Consider the following 7,533-nt stretch of genomic DNA (forward strand, 5'->3'; position numbering starts at 1 on the left):
CCCCCCCCCCCCCCCGAAAGGGCATCTCGTACCTCCACGGGGTGCGTGTCCCTCAGGTTAAGAACCACTGCTGCTTTAATCATTCTCATGACTCTTCTCTGAACCCTCTCCAATTTCATAACATCTTCCATGAACTGTGGGCACAGTATTGCAGCAGCAGTTGCACCTGCATTAAATAGAGAGGTAAAAATAACCCAAACTCCTACTCCTCAGATTCCATTATTTATTCATCCACTGGGAGCTCACATTCATCTGATTATCCACCACAACACTCAAATCTTTTTCAGAGTCACTGCTTTCCAGGATAAAGTCCCTCATCCCATAAGTAGGGTCTACATTATTTGTTACTAGATGTATACATTTAGCCATTTTAAAATGCACATTGTTTACTTGAGCCCAGCTTTCCAAGCTATTCAGATTGCTTTGTATCAGTAACCCATTGTCACAGCCAGGTTGTGGATAGCCAGAACTAGTGGTCAAAGCTGGAGTCCACAGTCATGAGACAGGAGTCAAGAGTCAGAAACAGGAGAAACTTGAGATCAGAACCACAAAGCAGATGCCAGGAGTCAAGCCAGGTCAGCATGCCATGAAGTCAACCCTGGAGAACAGAAGTAGGGTGGATCCCATTTGTTCAGACAACTTCCTGTTCCTACCACTGGCTTAAGTAGGGCGAGAAAGCCAATGAGCTGTTCTGGAACTTCACCAATAGGACCTCGGGCAGAGCCTCAAACTGAGGCTGGGCTTCATGGATCCTGAGTAAGCAGCAGTCAGCAGGCTGCCAAGTGAAGGGTTAGAGCATGGCTGCTCCTGTGAACCCTGCAGACCTACGTTTGAGGCCTGGGGGTCATGACCCGTTTTCTTCATTATTTACCACTCTCCCTATTTGTGTCTTCTGCAAACTCTCTGTAATGTTTTCTTCCGGGTCATTAATAAAATAGTTAGCATAAGTCCAAGAACCAATCCCTAAAAGCACACCTGTTCAATGAGGATTCCTAGTTTACAGTTATATCTTGAGACCTAGCAGTTAGCCAACTATAATCCATTTAATGTGTGCCATGTTAATTTTATATCTTTCTAGGTTTTTTTAAATCAAAATGTTATGCAGTACCAAGTCAAATGCCTTACAGTAGTCTATTATCACTATTACATTTGTCTACCAAACTTGTAATCTCAAAAAAAAAAATCAAATTAGTTTGGCAGAATCTGTTTTCCATAAACCCATGTTGACTGGCATTAAGTTATATTAGCCTCCTTTAATGCTTTATTAATCAAAGCGTGTTTCAGCTGTTCCCTTATCTTGCTCAGGAGCAATGTCAGACTGACAGGTCTAGAATTGCCTGCGTCATTCAATATTTTAAAAGGGCAAACAGGAATAACATTAGTTTTCTTTCAGTCTTCTGGAATTTCCAGTGTTTAAAACTATTAAAAATCAGCATTAATGATCCATCAAGCTCCTCAGCCAGCTCTTTTAAAATTCTTGGATACAAGTCATCAGGACCTGCTGATTTTAAAACAACAATTTTAGTGTCTGCTCTTTAACATCCTACTGATACACTAGGGAAATGGAAAGAGTGTCATGACATAGCACTATGTTAGATATTTTTTTTCTGTTTTTGGAAAAATCCCAGTTGAACACCTCTACCTCTTCTGCATTGTTTATACTTCTACCATTTTCATTTAATAATGGACTAATACCAAATATATATGTTTTATTTACAAGTAAAATATTACAGTACTTTTAATTGCCAATACTGTAAACTCAGTCTGAGCTCTGAAGCCCAGATTCTGCAAGGTATTTAGGCCACCAAACGCCTACTGAAATCAATATTAGGCACCTAAATACCTTTGAGACCTGGGTCAAACTGAGTCTTTCCCCCTCAGTTATCACTAACTGTAGTAACTGTTCTGCAGGCCAAATCAGACCCCTAGTTACAACATGTACAACCCCCATTACGTGCAATGGGTTTGTAAAGGTGTAATCAGTTGGCCCTGGAATTGGGATTTATTAAGAATTTCTGCTGCTGATGCACACAAAAATTTCAGCTAAATCTTTAAGCTATGTAGTATTAATGGTAGTAAAATGCTGTAGAAGTTTACTTTTGTCTCTTGAGTAAGGAGACGGAATATATAGACCTCAGATCTGTTGAATGAGAAAAAAGATGCTATTTTTATATAGTATAATCAAGCCTGATGATCTTGTGAGGTTCTGGCTTCCTTAACTCCCACTGAAGCCAACGACAGTTGACGACATTCTTCACCTGGTAGGAGTGGCCCCTTAGTTTGTAATTTTTGGCAGACAAATTTGCAACTTGTGCCACTAGTAACTTAGCCAATTTTCAGTTGAATAGAGTGAAGCAACTGTATTAAATCCCCAAAATGTGGGAGACGGGTGGTAAAAGCATGTTCTGGTGATACCCTGTTACACTGAGAGCAATGTAAATGATGGAAGGTTAATGTTCAAGGGAATGCTCATGTATTTGAGCAAGACATGAAGGAAACATTATACTATAATTACATTATCTTAGGCTAAATTGTAGTGACAAGACACGAGTTTTATTTTCTTTAAAAAAAAACAAACAAACAGAGGGTGGCCATACTTTACTGGTACAAACACAATTATGAAATTTCTCCCCTTCTTTTTCTGTAATGAGCTACCCTCTTACCAGAGTTATCTGTCTGCCTTTGTGTCATGCCTAGTGGAGACCATAGGAAATATTGTTACTGTAAGAGTCGGATTTCAAATTAGTAAAACTTGTACCATATCCTGTTTTTAAAAATTGAGTTCTACTTCAGATGCTGGAGATATGGGGCCAGGATACCCAAAGGTATTTAGGTGCCTAACTCCCATTAATTTCACTAATCCCACTAATAACACTGAGGATCTGTGTCTTGGCAATGATGTCAGAGGCTGGGAGGAAAAGATTCACAAGACGACAAATGTTGTTAAAGAAGAGGGAGAGACATCCTTTTCTGGCATATCCCAAATCTGTACAAAAATTACACAGCCTAAGTACTAAGAGATGGACAGCTCAGAGCACCCTGTTGTGGTCAAACCTGATTCTGCCATATCATGTTACTATTAGCACCAGGGGATTTTGTGGCACCCTACAATTGCTTCATTCTTGTGAGAAGGAAGGACCCTTCCTGCAAAGGGACTCACCTGCATGGATGGCTGTGTAAAAATGGCCACAAATATTGCCTATCATCCCTCTTCCCCACTCAAGGAGGCTCTGCATGAGGCTTTGCCCTTGGAGGCTTAGAGCCAGAGGAGGAGGAGATCATTTATGTTTAAACAAAACTGGTCAGGCAGTTGCTCAGCCCCTTCCTGTGCCCTGGATGCAGAGACAGAGAAGTCAGGAATTCACCTACCCTCACAGGTGGCTTTAGTCTCTGCCTATTTTGCCCAGATTTTGTTGCTCTCTACTTGTTATGTCCCTAATGTGATCCTTTTCACTTTCTTTACCCAACTCCTTCTTAACACCTCCATGCTACCCCTTCCTCACTTTTCCCCCACCCAGTGCACTTTCCTCAAGCCTTTCCAGTGGCCATAGAACCTTCAGATTCCAACATTCCAATGCAGATTTAGACTTAGTGAGCATGTTCTGGCAATTAATTCATGTGGAATTTCATGGAGAAAACTAGAAATGAAGGAAATAAAGATTTATTAAAAGCAGAAAAATTGATGGCCTTAAAAATAACCCAGCATTTCATCAATGTAAAAATAATCTTATAAAGAAAGAGCTGTTGTACTGTTAAAAACCAAGAGTCTCAAAGAACTGGATAACAGCAAGGGAGTGATCAGATCTCTTTATGGGTGAAACAACAAAAACAGCACGACCATTTCAAATTGACATGTACAGATAAAAATTAAAAGGCACAGCTGTATCCTTCAAACTAGATCCTGGAGTATACTGCAATACTGACACCAATGAGAGGATTCAGAAATCAAAGCAAAGCTTGTACTGATTTTATGTCCTGAAGATGAAACAAGACCAAACAACTGATAATTTTCCTTTAAAATCAGTATTATTTTCAAAATGTGGGTGTTCCAGCTATGTTGCAATTAAAATACTGTCTGGCCTTGAGACGTTTTCTGTCATAGAAATGCACACTGAGAGCACAAAACATCTTAGTAAGAGAATTATCAGATATCATCCATATCTCAGGATATCTGTGGGGAGAATATTACATTAAAATAGACATCCATAATCCCATACATGTTTGGAAGTGACCTATACACTGGATTAATTCTTTGGCTGTAATTCAAAAGGCAAATAAGATTTGCCTATGTATACATCTTTGATTTAAATAAAGCAATAAAATAACGGCATTATTCAATGAACACTGTTGAAAGGGTCTGCTCAAGCCTGTTAATTTCATTGACTGTTCTAAATTTAGTAAAAGCCTGCTTGGTATTAGTTCTGCTCCCAAGGAATTTCTAGTATACTCTGGCAGGTTAGAGGGATAGCAAAGTGTTGAAATTATAATGGCCAATGTTTGAATTTGGCCTGCAGATGGCCAAGAACACAATAAAAGACCTGATCAAGATTTGTAGCGGGTGAGAATAAATCAACATGAAGATAAATACAGCAAAAACAAGTCCAGTTTTGTTTTGTTTTGTTTTGTTTTTAAACCAACATTCTGAGCATTAACAGTAAATGAAGCAAGAGGCAGCTGTGGATAAAGAACCAGGTTCCTGCTGTATTGGACAGAATCTGAGCATAGATGGCTTATTACTGATTCAGATAAAATAAAACAATTGAAATGTCTGCTCTACAGTGTGAAGTGGCTCTGAAGAGGCTTATAGGATGATAAGCAATTATTCAAAATTCATACCAATACTGGATGTGGGCAAACATTTAAGGAAGTTACTGGGAAAACTTCAAGGCAGAAATGAACAGGTATTTGAATAGTTAAAGTCCATGATGGAATGGAGATAATTATTTGACTAAATCAGTTGCAGTTCCAGTTAATGAATACTTCAAAAGGACCAAGTGCAGAAAGCGTAACAAGTTGTATTAACACTCAGATCACTAAACTATGCCCACGACTGGTTGGTTTTCTTAAGTTCCACCAAAATGCATGTGAGAAAGATGATAAGACAGTGATTATAAAATCATTTGAAAGTTTGTTTAAAATGCTTTATCTTTAGCACAATCTAGGATTAAATTTATTAGCATTATACCAAAGCAGCAAAGATATGGGGCCAGATCTTCGGCTGGTGTAAACTGGCAGAGCTACTCTGATGTCAAGTGATAATGACAAATAAAAACCTATGACATCTGTTTTCTGACCTACACAAATACCAGAATCAGAAGTACGACTGAAAGAAAAGCAAATAAAACAAAGTTTGTTATTGCAGACATAAAAGGTCACTGCTCAGACTAAAATCCTGGCAAGCAGACTACTGGGAACAGAAGATTTCTGGAAGTAAAAAAATCTCGCTGGTTTCCAGTTGACAGGTACAATGGTATATTTGGAATGACCTACCTTTAGTGGAAGTTTGTGTCTTACCTTCTTAGTAGTTGGCTCATGTCCTGAATCATCAGTTTATAGCCCTTATCAGGATCAGTAACTGGTTAAAAGATAGGAAACTCAGGGTAGGAATAAATGGTCAGTTTTCAGAATGGAGAGATGTAAATAGTGATGTCTCCCGGGGTTTGAGACCAGTACTGTTAAACATATTGATAATTGATCTGAAAAAAGGGGTAAACAGTGAGGTGGAAAAATTTGCAGATGATACAAAATTACTTTAGATAGTCAAGTTCAAAGCAGACTGAAGAGTTACAAAGGGCTCTCTCAAAACTGGGTGAGTGGGCAACAAAATGGCAGATGAAATTCAGTGTTGATAAATGCAAAGTAATGCACATTGGAAAACATAACCCCAACTATACATATAAAATGATGGGATTAAATTAGCTTTTACCACTCAAGAAAGATCTTGGAGTCATTTGTGGATAGTTCTCTGAAAACCTCCACTTAAGCTGCAGCGGCAGTCAAAAAAGCTAACAGAATGTTGGGAATCATTAGGAAAGGGATAGATAATAAGGAAGATCTGTATGGATAAAGAACAACTGAAAAATGTAGATTTTTTTGCCTATCTTGGCTGCCATGTGTCACGGAGGGCAGACACATCAAGATTCAACACAGAATTCTCTGTGCCAGCCTTGCCTTTGGCAGGCTGTCTTGAAAAGTGTTCAACAACCACATCACTAGACTTAGTTTATAAAGCAATGGTAAGCCCAACTCTTCTCTACAGTTGTGAGACTAGAGTGACCTACAGAAGACACCTGAAAAACCTGGAACGCCAGCACCAGCATTTTCTTCAGAAAATCCTCAACATAAAGTGGGAGAATCATTGCACTAACGTGAGTGTCCTTACAGAGGCCAACATCTTCATTCAGTGTTGAGGCCCTGATTATCCAGAACCAGTGAGGTGGAGTGGGCACTGTGTGTGCATGCCTGATGTACAATTACCAAAACAAGTGCTGTATGCCCAACTCACCAAGGGAGCAAGGAAATGGGGAAGCCAAAAGAAACTCTTTAAAGACACCTTCAAGATAAACGTCAAGACATGCGACATCAACGCCACACACTGGGAGACAGCAGCCCAGGATAGGGATAACTGGTAAAGACTTATCAGAGAGGGAACATCCACTTTTGAGGAAAACCGCCTTGCCCTAGTCACAGAAAAACACCAGAAAAGAAAGGAAAGACAACTGTCACATAGCAATTGTGGCCCAACCCTGTCTTCCAACACCACCTGCAATGTCTGCCAATGAACCTGGGGCTCAAGAATTGGACTCTTCAGTCACCGAAGGATTCATGAAAAATAAAACCTAGGAAAGATAATCCTCAACCTCGAGGTATTGCCGATGATAAGACAGAAAATATGATATTGCCTCCATATAAATCCATGATATGTCCACATCTTGAATACTGTATACAGACGTGGTTACCCCATCTCAAAAAAAGAAGATATTGGAATTGGAAAAAGGTTCAGAAAAGGGCAACAAAAATTAGGAATATGGAGCAGCTTCCATATGAGGTGAGATTAATAAGACTGAGACTTTTCAGCTTGGAAAAGAAATAACTAAGGGGGGATATGATAGAGGTCTATAAAACCATGGCTGGTGTGGAGAAATTAAATAAGTCAGAGTTAATTACTCCTTCTCATAAACACAAGAACTAGAGGTCACCAAATGAAATTAACAGGCAGAAGGTTTAAAACAAACCAAAGGAAGCATTTCTTCACATAGTACACAGTCAACCTGCAGAACTCTATGCTAGAGGATGTTGCGAAGGCCAAGACTATAACAGAGTTAAAAAAAGAACTAGATACGTTCATGCACGATAGTTCCATCAATGGCTATTAGCCAGGATGGGCAGGGATACAAAACTGTGCTTTGAAGTGTCCCTAAATTCTGTTTGCAGAAGCTGGGAAGCGGCAACAGGGGATGGATCACTCTATGATTTGCCATTCTTTTCATTCCCTCTGAAGCACCTGGTATTAGCAACTGTTGGAAGACAGGA

This window comes from Chelonoidis abingdonii, chromosome 1, assembly GCF_003597395.2.
Source record: "Chelonoidis abingdonii isolate Lonesome George chromosome 1, CheloAbing_2.0, whole genome shotgun sequence".
Classification (NCBI taxonomy): Eukaryota; Metazoa; Chordata; order Testudines; family Testudinidae; genus Chelonoidis; species Chelonoidis abingdonii.